General features: G+C 47.8%; 1 protein-coding gene across 1 annotated transcript in view; it reads left to right on the forward strand.

The window, feature by feature from the left end:
• The window catches only part of CCDC178 (coiled-coil domain containing 178), a 1,033,935-nt gene that overhangs the window by 395,444 nt on the left and 619,291 nt on the right, over positions 1 to 19,200 (forward strand). The gene's annotated exons all lie outside the window — the stretch shown is intronic.

Genomic DNA, 19,200 nt, shown 5'->3' on the forward strand with positions numbered 1-19,200 from the left:
GGCGGTGTGCAGAGGTAAGTGTTTTTTCTTTTCTTTTTAACAACCCCTCCCCCCTGCCCCACCACCCCAACCCTTACCAGCTGCCACCGGGCTTGTCTGCAAGTAAAGGTGAAGTTTACCTCCAAATAATAAATGCTTAAGATTTCATCTGTAATTCAGAATCTATCAAATTATAAGCTGTGTTTAGATTTAAGACTGTGGAAACTACAGTGTTTCATAATTAGGAAATAAATGCCAATAGAACATGTGTCAAAGTGGACCATTTCACCATGTATATATAATTCATGTGAAATCAAACAATTGTGGTATGAACGTTAAATTGAAATTCCTCCAGACACATGTAAAATATTGAAGAATAGAGAGTTTGTTACGCAAAGATTTCTACTGATTAACAGTTGCAATTTCACTAAGTACTTTACATGACAATTCACTAAGCCTTGCCTTCTAAGTGTCCTCTTCTTCCTACACACCTCGATGAGCAGTTGAAGTGACGAGGCAGAATGGTGGAGTCCTGTCACTCTGTTTTCTCTCTCATCTCATTCCCCTTTCCTGCATCTACCAGTGACCTTTGCATTTCTGTTTAGGTGATCACTAGCGGGATTAGTGAGAGACAGAAAAAAGGTTACTGCAACCTGACAGATTGCCTAGAGAATGTTATCATCCAAACTGAGCAATCGATTTGGACACAACTGTGGCTCAGATCTTGAAAGTCAAGGTAGTTAAATCAGAGAATGATTTTCGAGTTAATTCCTTTTAAACAAAGAGATGGGTAATTTGTGAAAGATAGACACGAAAAATGCATGGTAAGTACCTTTGCACATAGATACAAAGAGCTCTTGGGAGATACCACATTATTTACCCTGTCATGATGCACAGTGACTGCAGTAAGTCCCTTTGCACCTCCAGAGAACCTCCAGAGATGTTCTCTTGAGATCCAAATACATTTGTGTTTTTCCTTGATCGTTGCTAACTACATTTCTCATGCACACTTTCAAGTATATCTTCTGATCAATCAAAGGTGGCATTTGTGCTACCACATCTGAGAGTAAATGCAGCTGTTGGAGCATTCATTTGACAGTGAGAAAAACTACCTTGCTATAAAAAAAAAAAATTCTAATCAGATGCAGAAATGGTTTGGTAGAATATCACATGCTGTTTGAGACAGTGAGCTGCTAAATTTAAAACAAGGTTATCAGGATCTTTTCAGTTGCGTTGCCACATTCAATTGATTTGAAGTTGAGACTGGTTTGCTAGATGCAAACAGGGTATCTTTATATCATTAATGTCTTCAAAGTGAGATAAAAACTTTTCTGCCACAGATGTGTAATCTGCCGAGTAAGTGTCATTAGCTCATAGAGCTGGTTGTACAGTTCACCAGTTAATTATATGACCATTGTTCAGAAAAAGGCAAAATGTCGAAGAGAAAAAGATAAAGGAAATTTCTGATCCAATGCAGTTGTTTGGTAAAAGAGGGCCCATGTATAAAGAAGAGAGAGAAAGAAGGCATGTAAATTGTTTGTGTTTGTATTGTGAAGTTTAGAATATTTTGTGAAAGATTGGAGAAGTAGATCTAAGACTTTCTAAAGTTAGGTGGCAGTTGCGCTCTTTACAGATAGCTCCACCCGGTGTAAAACTAAATTCCTCAATAATCAAAGGATCTGCCTTGTCAAGTTAAGAAATTATGTCAGTTTCCAGTCAGCTGTAGCCCATGTGATAATTCCTAGGAAGAACATTTTCTCAGAATGCAGAGAAAAAGTGCTTTCAGGACCTTTAGATTTTGAAACCTGTAGGAATGAAATGGATATTAAGTTTGTTCAGGCCTTAAAAAATTCCAGTCATTAAGAGAAAAATACTGAGGATGTTATTTTGGATTTCCAGTTTATATGTCTTGGAAATCATCAAGAGAAAATGTGTTTTGATTTAATTGATGTTCCTCATTTTAAAGAAACTCTGGGGATACATTGGCTAACTTTACCTAATTGATGAATTAATGGAGCTGCCAGAACATTTCAGTTGAATTCTGAATATTTTTAGAGTAGTCGAATGCTTTCATGTCCCTCTAGGGAAAACTATCTCTCTGAGACATTTGCAAGAGTGGGTATTTTGCCAGCTGTTGGGTATCCTATCTTGATACCCCCTCGATACCAACAATTCAGTGATGTTTTTGATTAGAAAAAAAGTGTATTCCATTGCACAGAAGTTATGATTGCAAGATTGATTTAAAACTAGGTGCATCCCATGTAGTCTAGTGTATCAATTTACTGATTCAGATACAGAATATCTAACACAGTATCTACATGAAAGTTTGGCAAACAAATTATTTAGGCCTTCATAGTCTTCAGCTTCTTTAACATTAGTTTTGTACTGAAAACTCGAGAGAGCTGGGAAAATGAATCTTTTTTATTAGACAAGATCAGAACTGCTAAGATATTTACAAAGTTGGATCTCAAGAAGCTTACCATCTGGTTAGAGTCAGAGATAATGATCCATGGAAAATACATTTTCTTGCAAAGTTTGGATTCCTCGAATATCAGGCAATGCCTTTTGGACTCTGAAGTGCTCATGCATGTTTTAATTGATGTATTGGGAGTATCTTTCCATGTGTTCTGCATTGTCTCTTTTGGTTATATCTCATTCTAGTTTAGCATCTTGGAAACTCACTTTTCATATCTTAAGTAGGTGTTGTATCTTTTAAGAGAGGACCATCTTTTTGCTAAGAAGTGCAAATGCCTCTTTTCCACTACTACAATAAAGTTTTTACTATACAACATTACAACTAAAAGCATTCTGAGGATTTAAAGGAAAGTAGCAGCAAGATTGTATTGACTAACACCCATTTTAGTTAAAACAAGTCCAAATTTCTTGTGTTTTTGCCAATTTGTTATCAGAGGTTCTTTTAGCAGTTTGCTGAAATCTGACAGACTCATTACCATGTTACCGTGGAAGGGAGTAGATTTTGTTTGGCCAAAAGAATAAGATCAGGCATTTTGTTTATTTGTAGGAAACTAGGGCCTCACTCAATGTTGCAACACCCTAATATGAAGTGCCCTTTTATTTTTTTTTGTTTAAATCTGTTTTATTGTATTTTACTGGTACATACAAAGAAGCGTACTGTCACGTTATTCATGCATGTTGCCACATACCAACCATAAAATCGTATTTTCATTGCATGGAAGCTGAGCCCTTTAACATACACGGCGCATTCGCCGCACCAAATGGATTACAAACGCAACCTACGGCTCCGTACATTAGTGCGATGCTTCACCAGTCGATGTCTGGTTAGCCACGACAGCCCCACAGGTACAGTCTTTCAGTTAATTCAGCGTGGACTTCAATACAGACAATATAGAATAATAACAATTTATGAACAACTAACCAGCTCAACACAGACCGGTGTTAGCACCCCAATTTCCCTTCCCCCCGCCCCTTTCCCCCACCCCCCCACACATCCCAGCATTTCAGATTGTCTGTTAACTCCTTGCAATAGCGACCACCGTTGTCTTCACAGATAACTATACAGATCAGCTCCCACATGAGAACACCACAGTTGCACACGTTGGGAGACTCCAGTATCCACCCTGTGTCCCCGCCCTCACCTTCAATCTGACCTCCTGATCACTCTTTCCCGGCCCTCTGCAGTACCTGAATCAAAACCTCCCATTGGGCAGCTATGGGTTCCTTCCGCAACCCCATCGTCTCCTCCCTCCTGATGGCTGTTCCCTCTGCTCTGGCCCACGCAAGCAATGAATTTCGCCATGCCTGCGCGTGAGGCGGATTCTGCGCCTTCCCTCTCTTGGTGAGCAATCTCTTAGCGACTATTATACCCAGATCTATAAACCTGGACGCTACCCTCTTGGCTGGAGTTCTGCGGAACAGGTGTAACAGGTATACAGTCCATTCGAATGGTAGGGTACGGCCAGTGCTCACCCGCAGTAACCCGCTGATTGTATGCCAGTACGTATGAAGCCGGCTACAGCTCCATAGCATGTGGACTATACCCACCCCCAGCTCAGCGCATCTGGGAAACTCTGCATCTGTGCGGTGGAAATACCTATTGACTGCCTCCGGTGTAAGGTACGCCCTGTGTATAATGAACAGCTGGATCTGCCGGAACCTCATATTTCTGGGTATGCGCACAGGACTCCCCAGCACCCGCTCCCATTCCTTATCTTCCAATGGCCTCCCCATGTCAGCTTCCCACTTATGTCTGAGAGGTTCCAGCGCGATCGCGGCATGGATGCGCAGCGACGCCGCAAACCAGTGGCTCAAATGCTTGCCACGCCCCATAATGTGAAGGTACTGTATGGTAAGATGCTGATGAGGCTCCGTCGGAAGGTACAATTTTGCTAGTGACAGCCTATGTCGACTATTGCCCCAGATGAAGATCCGAAGTGTTCTGGAGAACGTGGCAAAAAATGCCACTGGGACATATAATGGCAGGTTGGCAAAATAATACAGGAGTCTGGGAAGAATCACCATTTTGGATAATGCCACCCTGCCCGTGACCGTAAGTGGTAATGTGCCCCAGAACCGCATCTGCGACTTGATGGCCGTGAGAGCCTTGCTCAGGTTCCCGTCAAAAAGGTCCGACGGCTGACGATATATCTGTATTCCCAGGTATCGGAAGGTATCCCCCTTCCATATCACCCTCGTTCCATTGAGGGTGTAGCCCGGGTCCTGCCTCCCCTTCCCGAACGCATAAAGACAGGACTTACTGACGTTTACCCGCAGTCCTGATACGGTAGCGAAATCCTGCAATATTCGGGCCAGTTGTGCTGGGATATTTTCGACGTCTCTCACATAGACCAGCAGATCGTCCGTATACAATGACACTTGGTGAACTGCGTCTCCCAGCGGTATGCCGTCTCCCATCAATGCGCGCAGGGCCACCGCCAGGGGCTCAATCGCCAGCGCAAACAGGAGCGGCGACAGCGGGCACCCCTGTCTGGTGCCTTTGCAAACAGGCACGGTCTCTGATATATACGGGCCCAGCCGTACCCGGACCGAGGAATTCTTATACAACAGGCCAACCATCTGTAAAAATTCCAACCCCAGATCATATAGCTGCAACAGTGCAGACAAGTACCCCCATTCCAAACAATCAAAGGCCTTTTCCGGGTCCAACATTAAGCAGCCTGCCCTAGGCCACTCCTTTATGCTATCCGTCGCCACTCTAAAAAATCTCCGCAGGTTCAGTGACGTGGATCGCTTGGGAACAAACCCATTTTGGTCCCTGTGGACCAGAGTCGCCACCACGGGCGCCAGCCGTTCCGCTAGAGCTTTAGCCAGTATTTTATAGTCAGCGTTGAGAAGTGCCAACGGACGGTAAGATCCCAAGGCCATTGGGTCTCGGCCAGGCTTCAGCAGAGATACCAAATACGCCTCACGCATCGAGGGGGGCAACGTGTTTTCCTCCATCGCTACCGGCAAAAAGCGCGTGCAATTGAGGCACTAGGGTCTCCCGATAAGCTTTGAAAAACTCGCCCCGGCGTCTTCCCTGACACCATGGACGCGATTGCCTCCCCTATCTCCTCCAAGGTGAGGGATTGGTTAAGTTCCTCCTGCTGGGCATCCGAGGCTGTAGGAAACTGGAGCTGCTCAAGAAATTCCGCTATCTCGATGTTCGTACCACTAACCCCGGACTGATAGAGCCTTGCATAATGTTCCACCATGACCCTATGAATCTCCCGCTGTGTGTACACCAATTCTCCCTCCCGTGTACGCATGGTAGCGACCAGAGCGCGGGGGTCATCTTGCTTTAGCAGCCAGGCGAGTAGGCGGCCCGCCCTATCTGCCGTGGCGTGTGTGCAGGCGGTGTGGGCTGCATAGTTATGACATCGCAAACGTTCCAGAAGTGCTGCATGCTGCGTCCGTAGCTCCTCCAGACGATTGGAGTGGCTACCCCCACCCTCGTGTTCATGCTGCAGTAGCTGAGACTCAAGGCGGATGAGATCCTTCGATAACTGCTTCCGTATATTCCATGCGGCCCCCAAGCAGTGACCTCTGAGTGTTATTTTGAGGGCGTCCCACTCCACCAGCGCGCTACTCGCCGTGCCTTCGTTAAGTTCAAAATATGTCAGTATAGCTGTTCCCAATGAGGAGCGGAATTCAAGATCCTCCAGCGCAGCTGGTTGAAGGCGCCATGTGGGGATAGGAGGCCGATCAGCCTCCCATCTGAGCTGAATCCGCAAAGGGTTATGATCTGAGTGTGTCTGTCCCAAATACTCCGAACACTCCACCAACGGCAGGAGGGACCGGAATCCCACCACCCTATCCAGTCGGACATGCAGGTCATGTGTAGTAAGAGTAAATACGGTCATCTGGATGCAGGACCCGCCACACATCTAATAACGTCCAGTGCGAAAGCCAGTCCATGAGCGCCTGCGCATTGGGCACCGCCGACGTGGCACGAAGGGGGGGAAGGATCTATTCCTGTGTACGTCCAGCACTGAGTTGAAATCGCCACCCAGTAGCCAGGGGAGGCCAGCATACGGGGTGACCGCCAGCGACAGCTGCGTCAGGAATGATGGCTGATCAACATTTGGTGCATAGATCGAGGCCAACAGTATGTGTTGACCATTGAGTGTTCCCCGGACTAGAGTGTATCTGCCCTCCGGGTCCACTACCACCTCAGTGCTAACAAACGGAACTCCCGCCCTCACCCATATGAGCATGCCCCTGGCATGGGCGGAGTACACCGTACCATACACTCGTCCGCGCCAGCGCCTGCGCAACCTCTCCAGCTCAAGCTGTGTTATGTGTGTTTCCTGTAACAGGGCGATTCCAATCGAATGTCTGTGGAGATAGGCGTATATAGAATATCTACGTGCTGGCGTGTGCATACCGTGGATGTTCCACGTGATTATGTTAACGTGCGTCATTTCTGAGGTGTGCATATTGGCGGAAAGTTTGGGGCAGGGTATGCTCTAGTGAGTGCTGGGCACGCCTGAGCCTAATTGAACCGCGCACGCGTAATGTCCCCGTGAAATCCCCCCGCTTACTTAACAAACCCTCATGACCCACAATGCAGTACTTGCGTGCATGAACGTCCACAATGTCCATTACAGCAGCGACGTCATCCTAGTATCTCATCCGCCGTTTGCGGAGTAACTACTGGCATGTGTAACTCCTCAGAGCATTCGGATGACGGTGCCGACAGTCCACTCGATGCTCCAGTGCGTTGCGTAGGAGAGTCCAGGCGAGTCGGAGGACTCGGGGAGCCAAGCGTCGTGAATGCTTCCAATACGTTCTGGCGCTCCAGTCGTATTCTCTCTGGACTGGGGGCAACCTGTCTGGACGCTGCCTCGCGGGGCGCCCTCCGCCTTTGGCGACGCCTGCTCCTTCCGCCCGAGGTCGCGATGTCAGCCGAATCCCTTGGCCTCGACCCCGTCAACAGGCCCGATTCTTCCAACCAGTCCCATGCCTCTGCTGGTGCGTCGAAAAAGTGGGTTTTACCTTTCGCAGCCACATGCAGCCTGGCCGGGAACAGCAGCGAATACGGTAGTTCCAGCTCACGAAGCTGTCGTTTCACCGCCATGTAGTTGTTTCGACGGCGCTGCACCAGGGCGCTATAGTCCGGGAAAAGCATGATGCGGTTGCCATTGACAGTCAGGTTACCAGTTTCCGGGTTTTCCGCAGCACCGCATCCCGGTCCCGGTAGTTGAGGAGTTTGAACATAAACGGGTGTGGGCGCTCACCCGGTTTAGACCTTTGGGCGGGCACTCGGTGAGCCCTCTCCACCGCAAATTGTTGTGAGAGTGTTCCCTGCGGCAAAAGGCCTCGCAGCCAGCTCTCGACGTACTGCACAGGATGCCTCCCTTCGTCTCCTTCCGGCAAACCCACTACACGTACATTGTTGCGACGTGAGCGCCCTTCAGCATCCTCCGCCCTGTCTTTGAGTGCATGTATCCGCTCCATCATGTCCTGTAATGCAGCCGCGTGACTGTTGGTAACCGGCTGGAGATCTTTAAGTACCTACCCCTGCGCAGTAACCTTCTCAGTTAACTTGCGATGATCCGCATGGAGGAGTGTGAAGTCAGACGTGACTTTATCGATCCGAGTTTCCAGGGAGGTCCTGGTGTGCTCCAGTGCGGTCCCTAGCTTCTCCACCACAGCGAGGACCGTGTCCATTTTGGCTGTGAGCGGCATGGTCGAATCCGATTCACTCGACTCCCTAGGACGCGCGGGGTCCAGGCTGCCAGCTCGCATCTGCCCCTGTTGCGCCTTGGCCCGCATACGGCCCATCACGAGTTGCTGCGCCGTGGGCATTCACTTCCAGTGTCCGGTATAAAAGGGGGGGGGGGAGCTGTTAGCTACTTATGGCAGCAGCCGTCACCTGACCGCCCGTCGCCTCCGAAGCACCGGATGCCGATCCAGGTCCAGAAGTAACACGACGCATGGCAGGGCGGCAAGCGCAGGTCCAGGCACTTCTTCTGGAGTCAGTTCATGCGCCATGCAGCACACTCAGGAAGCAGCGGCACGGGGGGCCGGGCACGCGGCTGCAATAGAAGGAGTGCGTTTCCCCTGTACTTCTCCCAGGCGCACCGCTGGATGCCCTACGCGTCCCTCAATTGGCCCATGCACCAGCCGGAGACGTCCTGAATGACTCCTCCTCACACCCAGCGGTCCCCGCACTTCCCTAAGGTTGTCGTCTTCCTACGTAATTAGCGCTGCCCAGTCTTCGCCTCATGCCATCATATGGTCCGCCTCTCTCATCTACCTCTTTATTTCGGAGCGCTCTGGCCTAAGTGTTCCCCCGCAAACCGTGACGCCTCTTCAATGCGGGCTGCCACAGACATCCCCTGTCACCTCTTGGGCCGTCCACCCATCCAGTTCTGCCACTGACACAGCCCACAGGTCTCCGCTCCGTGAGATGCAAGTGCCAGTCACTCATCGCGGTGCTCGTGGAGGGCCAGCTGCGCAGCTCCGCCGATCCCCTCAGTCCACAGGGACCCGCTTCGGCTCAAGCCCCTGCTCACCTCCTCTGCTGTCTCCGCGATGCTACACCTCCGCACCGACTGCTCTGGGCCGCTTCGGGAGGAGGGGTCGTCTACACCTCCAGGGCCACCTCTCTGTCACCCCAGCGATGGCGCTCCAGGCCTCAGGTCTCCAGGAGGCTCACGGGCCTCCCCATGCCTCCCGCCCCCGCAGAGCAGGAGGGTCCTCTGCTCGGGGCGGCTAGGGGGCCGCAGGTGTCGTCCGCACGATGACCGCGGCGTCAGCCGCTGATGCCGTTCCGATGCCCGCTCTTCAGTGCAGTCCTCCCGGGCCCCAGCTCGGCAACAGTTCTGTGGCTCGTCCTCCTCACACTGGTCCGCTTGCCTCAATACTGCACGTATGGCCACCCCTGAGGTCGGGGCAGGGAAGCACAGGGCACACCAGCAGGGCGCCCGCAGTGCTAACTGCCGCGGCGGCAGCAGGAACCGCCGCCCGGTAGGGGTCTCCGTCCCCTCGCCTCGTCTCGTGTAGGCCGCGTTCTCCTTCTCGGGTACTGTCGCCTCCGCTCCCGCGAAGAACCCTCAAGCAGGAGACTCCCGGCGACCGCTGCCCTTCCACGTCCTGGTGCTGCGGATTGCAGGCACAGGCGGCTCACTCCAAGGATAAATTCACGGATTTCCAGGGATGTCGGTAGGAGCACTACGGACTCGCGTCCGCCATGTTGGCTAGCTAGCTACGCCCACCTATGAAGTGCCCTTTACAATGGGATGTGTTTTCTCTCATAGACATTTAAAGACTGACAAGATTCTCCCTGTAACATACCTTTGCCAAAATAATTTCGTCAGCAGAGCTTAATTATACTATCACTGACAATGAACTTGTAGCCATTATGGTATAATTTGAAGAATAGAGGCATTAATTGTTAGGGATAATACACACCAAAGTATGTAGACAGATAAGAGAAATTTGCAGTTTTTAAAATCTTCCTGAGCACTTACAACAGACAGCTCAGATGGACTTTGTTTTTCTCTGACTATGATTTTGTGATAAATAATAGACCAGTTCCTAAGTAAGAGAAAGCCAATGCTTTATCTCAACTGCATACATTGGAAAATTCAAATCAAGTGACTTACGATCGTTCCTTAATCTTGACTCCAAAGGGTTGTTTTATCATTGTATGATTTGACTAATGTAGATTTAGTTTGACCAAAGTATGTACAGAATTCAAGCTATAGACAAAGATATTTGGGAAAAGAAATAGTCCTGAACATTTTTATGTATTGGGAAAAAGCTGTATATTTATTAATGGATCAGTTCAGACAATCGATTCTGAATTGGCTTCATGACTTATGTGGATGAATAGCCTGGAATTCCTAAGAATTTGTCTACAGTAAATAAATATTTCTGGTGCACAATTTCATTTACTGATGTTAAAAGGTCTGCAGAAGCATGCTCAATATATTCTCAGATCAAGAGTTCATATAGTACACCCATGGGTTTGTTGAGAGCTCCTCCTGTTCTACATAGAACTTGGCATACATTGTTAATGGATTTTTTGTCGAGTTGTAGTAGTCGTGGACTAATTGTCTAAAATAGGTCAATTTGTATCTTTATCAGGTTTGCCGACTTAGAGTTAGCACAACTTTTTTCACAACATGCTAGTCGCTTGCATAGAGTTCCACATTTTCTGATTGCTGATAGAGGTTCTCCGTTTATTTGCTAAACATAGAAGTTTATCTACTCACTAGTTAGCATCCTCAAAAGAATGAATAGGTCAACAGACTAAATTAGTGTGCTAAACCGTGTTTTAGATATCAAGTCTACCCACAAGAGGGTTACTTGAGCAATGTGGTATTGTAAGACTTAACATAAACTTATAATAATGCAGTGTATTTATAAATCAGAATATCACGCTTATTCTGTATTCATGGCCTTGATCCCTGTATATTTCTTCTGGGTCAGCTTTTGTCCACCTCAGGTTATTCTGTGCAAGAACATTTAATGGAGCTAACTGATCTTCAGAAATCTGCACACTAGGCCTTGGATCAAGCTAAAAAGGCTTATAAGTTCTATGCTGGCTGTAAAATAGGTTGTGCACCTCAATATGTAGTAAGTATGGTGTGCCAACTTAAAAAAAACTGCATTGAATGGGTCCATTTGTGTGAGAAAAGATTGTGAATCCAGTTGCTGTAAAATTAAAGTTGTCTTAGTTTTTAGAATGTACCTGTTTTTTTCTGTACACTTATTAAAGCCTTGTTTTACAAAGGCACATCTTGCTTAACACCCATTGCCCATTCAGTTGAAATCAGAAAATTAATATGATGGGCATAAGATCTTAAAGGCAAGAATTGAAAGAGGAAGATTACAATACTTTGTTGTTGAAACTTGTTTGATCTTTAAGAACGATAGTGGGAACTACTCTTCCAATCTTCATGCTACATATTTGTAGCAGGACCTTTATGTAAGGCATCCTCACCAACCAGAAGCCCCATTAATCAGATATCCACTTGTACTAGGTTTCTTCCTGTTAAGGAAAGTTTGGCAGTCATTATGGTGTCTGTCCATTTTGGACTGAAGCCGTCCACACACGTGGGGAGTGCATGCTGCATACCGAGTACAATTCCCAGCAGGCTACAAACGCTTATGTGCTCTAGAGGGACAATGCCCATCTCAAATTATAGGTATTACTCTCTTCGTAGTTCATGGTATCCCTTGCTAGGAAATCGTGCTACAGTGTTGTTGCAGTTAGAACCTCATTATATTGAGTCCGGATTTCCCTGCATTCTGGAGGATTAATTTGAATGTAGTTGAGTTGTTGATGGAAACAAACTATGCACTATCTTGAACAGCTATTTGAACTTTTAAGGCTGGTATTATGATTTACTAATGTTAATTTGAAAAAAACAAAACGGATTCTTAAAGTGGATTATTGCACATGAATGTATGAATGTCATATACAAGCTATTAGTGTTTCAGTAAGCACATAACATTTCTAAGATTCGGGAAGAACAGGATATCATCAATATTGGTTAGTTTGCAGTTCTACCGACACCAAAGTGAAGTAGAAGGTGTTACTCATCTTCACAACAGATTGTGTAGTGACAAAGCTTCAGATAGTTATCCAGTACATTGGGTGTCATTTTATGGTTCAAATTTGTTCATTAAATTTGAAAAGACAAGCAGTACAATAGCCGTCACCTACATCCACCGGCCGGTGGGATCATTCGTATGAGCTAGATGTGAAGGCATAGAAGAAAGAAAGTAGAAGAAAGGGGGAAGGGTAAAGAGGTCTATTCCTTACATGTGTGTGTGATGTGTATGGCGCATGTCACATAAATGGTCTGGGCGGGTGCGGCTAGCTGCTATCCTTATTCCGTGGGGGGGAGGCCTTAGTGAGACGGAGTACTCTGAGGTACTTTGGGCATGTAAGTTCTGTGACTTCGTTGGGCAAGAATTCTATAGTGGTGCCCCATGTTTTGTCGTATTTAGGGAGGGAATGTGTAAAACCTGCTGTAATCTTTTCCATCCCCAGTATTTCCCATAGTTTGAATAGCCAGTCCAGGTGAGAGGGTATCTCCACCGTGCCCCATCTAGCCAATAGTGCCTGTTTGGCCGCTCCCAGAGCCAGAGTGATGGCTCTTCCACGGCAAGATCTAAGAGGGTACATCAAGGCATTGGGGATCCCTAGGAGTATGTATGAAGGGAATTTGGGTAAATCCGTGTGGTATATGTTGTCTATGTCCCGAAGGATTACCTCCCAGTAATCCTGTATCTTCGGGCAGGACCAAAGAATATGATTGAGCGTGCCCGGTTGACCACATTGTCACCAGCATTGCCCATCCTCTCCCGGGTTCCATTTGAGTTTCTTGCCGAAGTGTAACACCAATAGTGTGCAATTTTCAAAAACATCTCCTTGCCCGCAGTACTGCATGAGGAAGCCCTGGCCCTATGTATAATATGCATAATATCGTGCCATTCCTTAGGGGGAGAACTCACGCTCTATTTCAGATTCCCACCTACGCTGCGCAGGAGATTTACTGTATTGCCTCGGTGGGTTTAAAAAGGCATAAATGTCTGACAGTAGCCGTTTGTCCGATGTTCTAGTATTGTACAATTTCTCGAACTTTGTTAAGGCACGACCTGCATGGGGTCATATCTGTGGCTGGATTACCTAATGACGAAGAGCCAGATATTGCCAGTACGCCTTCCGAAGAATTCTGAAGCCCTCGTGAGAATGGTGAACTCCATAACCCCGTTCTCGTCAAAGAGGTCCCCAATACGTTTACAGTTGGCCTCTTGCCAATGGAGATAGCCATTTCCTGTATGAGCCGGAGGGAAATCGGGATTGACTATAAATGGAGTCAGAGGGGACACAGAGGTCGAGAGGCTGTGTAGCGCCTGCACCCTATCCCACATGCAGACGGACCACTATGGATTACCGCAGTTGACTCACGCCGCACTACAATACTGCTGCTTCACGGCCTACTGGGAAAGGACCAATTCCCTATCCCAGAAATAGATTCCCTACGCCCTGAGAAAGCCCCCGGTCGGATGGCCAATGTGAGGGGGTGAAAAACATGTTGGCTATAAATGTTCTTCCCTTGTTTCGAAGCACCACAAAATAAATTGGATTTGACTCCAGTGATTTTTTGTACTCGTTTCGACACATCAATAAGCTCTACAACCATAATGGCGAAAGGGTTTCCCATTGCCTTGAATGAGTAAAACTCCACCAGATCAGCTCTATTAGGACAGGCTTTCTGAGGCCTCAGACCCATTTCCGCCCACCCCATTAACCCTATCCCACACTCCCAGGGTGGCCCTCAAGACAGGTGACAGATATACTCCGCATGGGCGATGTTTGCGTGGGAGCCACAGGACCTTCCAGATGTGTATGCCCGCTATTGAGCGGTCTATAAAGCATCAGTGCTTTTCTGACTCCTGTTTGTACCACTCAAGCATGTATCTAAGTTGTGCTGCCTGGTAGTAGCGTTCCAAACACAGGACACCCAAACCCCCGTCCTCCTGCTTCAGATAAGTCACATAGTGAGCCATTCTCGCCTTCCTACCCCCCAGACAAAGTTGCTAATAAGTCGTTGCATCTGTACCAGTATGGTGGACGATGGTCTGAGTGACCTAAAAAATGACACATCCTAGTCTTCCTTTACCACCTATTCTGAAGAAAACATAGGCAAAATACTCAGTGCCCTGAACCCTGCCAACCACTTCGCCGATCTCCTCCCTGCTAATGCCATCAAAGACCTTACTCCTTTGCTTCTGCCGATCTGGACCAAGTTCATAAACAGCTCACTTCAACAAGGCTGCATTCCAGACACCCTTAAAGCTGGCCAGGTATCACCCATCCTAAAGAAGCCCACGGCCGACCCTATGGACTTAAACAACTACCGCCCTATTACCAACATCCCTACCTTGGCCAAATTATTGGAAAAATGTGTTCACCTCCAACTGACGAGGCATATTGATCACTTTGACCTCCTTAACAAGCACCAATCAGGCTTCCAAGCAGGTCATAGCACTGAATCAGCCATGACACACATAATTTATGATGCGCTACAAATCCTGGATCAAAATGGAGCCTGCTTACTCATTCTACTAGACCTATCCTCAGCCTTTGATACGATAAAACATGAGAATCTATTAGACCTCCTGGAACGCAGAATGGGATTCTCAGGTGCAGTGCTAAACTGGTTTACCTCATTTCTCCATAATCGGACACAACAATTCAAGGTCAATAACTCCCTATCCAAACCAGTACCAGTTACTCTAGGTGTCCCACAAGGGTCCTCACTCTCCCCAACGCTGTTTAATCACTTCATGGAACCACTCACCGAAGTTCTACAAGCATCTAACGTACAATATCACATGTACGCCGACGACACACAACTCTACCTCAAGATCCACTCCTTAGAAGACATCAAATCACTTAACCTATCGCTTAGGAATACACAAACTTGGCTAGCAGAAAACCATCTCAAACTGAATGCCCTAAAAACAGAATTCCTCCTTATAGCTCCACCCGCCCAAGTCCCCCTAATGCAAGAGTGGATTAAACATCTTACAGCACTCAAAGTTCAACCTACCATCGTGGACTCAGCGAAATCACTCGGAATTACTCTTGACAGTAACCCCAATATGCAAAAACACATCAGCATTGCTACAAAGGGAGCAAACTTCCAGATAAATACACTAAGGAAACTTAAACCTTTCCTACCACCCAACGACTTCAAACAGGCAGTACAAGCACTAGTCATACCAAGACATCTCTCTTTGTGGCATAACCAAAGTATCAACTGCACCATTAAGAGCCTCCATCAATTCGGCAGCCAGACTCATCACTGGCTCCAAAAGAAACTCCCACATCACCTCGGATCTTCAATCCCTGAACTGGCTACCCCTTGAAGCCAGAATTCATCTGAAAATAGCGTGTATGACACACAAAGCCGTTCATCACAATGCACCCCCTTATCTGGCACAGAAACTGACGATCTCTGGCGGGATCAGATCCTCAAGAAGTGCGGATAACCTACTACTGAAACCACAAAGGTTCCACAAGAAGAAAACATATAACAGATCCTTCTCCGGGATGGCTCCCAGAATCTGGAATGCCTTACCTCCTGAAACCAGACTTAACCCCTCCACTGCTTCTTTCAAAATGGAGGTAAAATCGATACTCATGGCCAAATTCACATAACTATGGACTATAGACACCTGGGTTCCAATCACATCCGTGTCCCTAGCAAGATGGTCATAATAGACCATCTAAGCAACTAGACTTTTTGTTTTTCCTCAGGTTGATTATTGCTTTGCCTACACAAGATGTTCTGTGTATGCACTATGTGTAACATCTATTTGTTGTATAGTAACCTTTACTGATTGTATAGCGCTCTGATGTCCGTTTAGGATCTTGTTCGCGCTCTATAAAACTTTCTAAATAAATTAGTATATGATCCGCAGGAGAGTAGTCATTTTGATGGCAGCCAACCTACCCAGCCAGGACAGGATGTGCCTCTTCCAATTCGAGAGTTCATTTCTAACCCCAGCCAGGAGGGTAGCATAGTTCACTTGGGTCATCTTAAGCAGGGTGGGGAACAGCTGCAGACCCAAGTACTGGACGCCCTCTGGAATGGAATGGAAACTGTGCCGATCGACCCTGTTGTTCTACTAGAGGGAGGGTCAAGTTCAGAGCCTGGGTTTTATGGATGTTGACTTTGAAGCCCGATGCTAAGCTGAATAGTTCCAGTTCCTCCATGTGCCTCTCCAAATTCCAAATGGTAGGGATGTTACGACATTAACCCTAATCCGCGCCTGAATACAGTCCACCCATTTCAAGAAGTGGTGACCCGCTCTGAATTTGCGTAGTGTCTGTTGCAAGTACGACCAGTGGACCTGGTCGAATGCCTTCTCGGCATCGATCGAAAGAAGCACCGCGGGTGTCTGAATACGTTGGGTTTTATCCAGCAAGTGGCATTTCCGGCGAGTTCGGTCACTGCAATTGCGTTCCGGGATAAATCCTGACTGGTCGGGGTCTATCAACCCCTGCATATGGAGCATCAGCCGGGCAGCCAGGATGCTCATGAAGCTCTTGAGGTCGACATTCAATAACGAGATGGGACGGTGGAGGCACAGTCCATTGAATCTTTACTGGGCTTGGGGATCACAACTACCTTAGCCATGATCATAGTCGGGGTCACACTACCAGTGTCACTAAAGGAGTTAAATAAGCGAGCCAGTATCAGGGCCAAGTCTTGGGCGGAGGATTTGTAAAAATCGGTCAAGAATCCGTCCTCCCCCGGAGCTTTACCTGAGGTGAGGGCCCCTATGGCCTTAAGTACCTCTTCCGTACGTATGTCCGCATCCAGATTCTTCGCCTCCGTGTGAGGGAGGGGCGTCACTGGGACATCGTCCACATAGTATTTGGCTGCTTCTGGATCTAAATCGTCCATCCTGTATAACGTAGTATAAAAGGATTCAAAGCTGCCCGCTATGTTGCCATCTGAGCGTAAAACTTCACCCTGAGGGCCTCTAATTTCCTCAATACGTCTAGTGGTCGTCTGTGCTCGAAGAAGAGTCGCCAGGAGTTTCCCGCCTTTATTGCCCCCAGCTTAATAACGTTGTTTGGTCCGCACGAGCGAGTATTTCGCCCAATCATAATCCAGGGCTTTCAGCTGCTGTCTAGCAGCATTAAGTTGCCGCCTAACTCTAACGGCACCCGTCCTATGATGAACTCCCTCCAATTCCTGTACCTGCGATTTGAGGTGTTCCTGTTTCTCTTTTCTATCATTGTTGACCCCCGCGGCTATTGTTATACCGCGCCCTCGAATGACAGCTTTAAGTGAGGCCCATAGAAGGATGTTCGAAGACTCTCCATCTTAGTTAGTCTTGAAATATGCCTTAATATTGGTATCATACTCGAGCAGTTTACGGTTAAGCCTCCACTGCTTGTACCCCTTGGGACCCCCTTGGATGCGTAATTCCAGTCTAATTGAAGAATGATCTGATAGGGCCGCAGTCCCAATTGAGGCCCCACTTGTATCCCTTGTAACATTCGGGGACGTTAAGAACTAGTCAATACGGACACAGGTTTGGTGAGCCGGTGAGAAACATGTGTATTCCCTAGCTGTAGGATTCATCATCCTCCACATGTCTATCAAACCCAAGTCCGTCAATTTCTGCTTCATAGAGTCGGAAAGCACCCCAGTGTGACCCTGTAGTTGAATGGAGCGGTCCAACTGCGCATTGTGTGGTATGTTAAAATCCCCCTTATAACCAAATCTTCATCTTGGGACTCTAGAATAGTATTCAAGGTGTTGTTGAGGAACAGCTCCTGGTGCTCATTTGTGCTATATATGGATGCAATAGTATATGTGTGGCTTCCAACTACTACCCTCACAGCTAAGGCTCTTCCCAGTACCTCAGTATGTACGCCCACCACCCGCTCTGGAAATGTGTGGCGAACAGGACCGCTACTCCAGCTTTCTTGTCCCCAGAGGAGAAAAGATACTGTGTGTCAAATCACCTGGAGTGGAGACGTTTCCAGTTTGCTCGTAGTAAGTAAGTCTCCTGTAGCAGGCATATATCACTACCTGTCTCCCGCAGCAGGGCTAACAGTTCCCTTCTCTTCACTTGGGAGTTAAGGCCATGGACATTAAGACTTAAAATGTTTACTTTAATTGTCGGCATGGGATCTAAGGCGTGTCGCCAATCTCATGCTGCAGCTGAGGGACCATTGCGACTGCCAGCCTCCCCAGTGCCTCCCCCACCCCATCCCTCAACTTACCCAGGACCCCATTCCCAGCTAAAACCCTTGCCGACACACACCCTCTATTCTGTGAGATCGCAGTGTCTATAGATAAACCCACCCCTATCTTTACTAGAGATAGTTGCAGGGGAACCAAGGAAAGACAGTAAAGGAAGAAAAAATATAGCAAGATAATAAGGAAACAGGTCGGGAGTACAGGAGGTATCCTCCAACAGGATCGAAGCACTTCATTGTGCAAGGGTTCATTCTGCCGACGGTCGGTCTTCAGACCTTGGGAATTGAGCTCCCTGCCATGGCCGATTGCCATGAAGGTGGGACCCTCTCAGAGACATACAATGCCCTGGTTATGATGTCCACACATTGTCAACAAATCAGTCACTTTTAGGGATGCCAGATACATCCCTGTCCTGCAGCTGGCGGAGCAGTGCCTCTCTCTTCTGTTGTCGCTCAAGCTCCGTAGGTTTCATAGACTGCCCCTTCCCTGTTCTCTGGTGCTTCCTCCTAACGGTCTGCCACCGGGACGTTGCAGTCGGGTGCTGATTGCTTTCAGAGTCCTCTATGTTAAGACTGGCACCCAATACTTCCTTTGCGTCTCCCATGGAGCGCACCACTTACAGCTCGTTCTCCCATGTGAAGGATAAGCTAAATGGGTGGCCCCAACGGTACCGTAATCCTTTGTCCCTCAAGAGAGAAGTGACTGGCCTCAGCCCCCAACGGCGCTGGAGAGTCAGGGCTGCCTGAAGACCTTCAAAGTTAATGGTTGCTTTGTCCTTGCTCGCGTTCATGATGAGACCGTTTTGCCGGTATGAGTGGAGACAGGTGAGGATATCTTGAGGCTGGCCAGGGCCCAAAGCCGGTCACCCAGCGCGGTGTGCGCGGTCGAGGACAATTTCTCCCTCTCCGAGTTCCTGGGCTACATGCCTGAAGAAGCGCAACACCCGCTCTTCCAGGTTCCCACCATCTGCCTTCAGCAGAACTCCCTT

The sequence above is a fragment of the Triturus cristatus genome, chromosome 5_1, assembly GCF_964204655.1.
Source record: "Triturus cristatus chromosome 5_1, aTriCri1.1, whole genome shotgun sequence".
In the NCBI taxonomy this organism is placed as follows: Eukaryota; Metazoa; Chordata; class Amphibia; order Caudata; family Salamandridae; genus Triturus; species Triturus cristatus.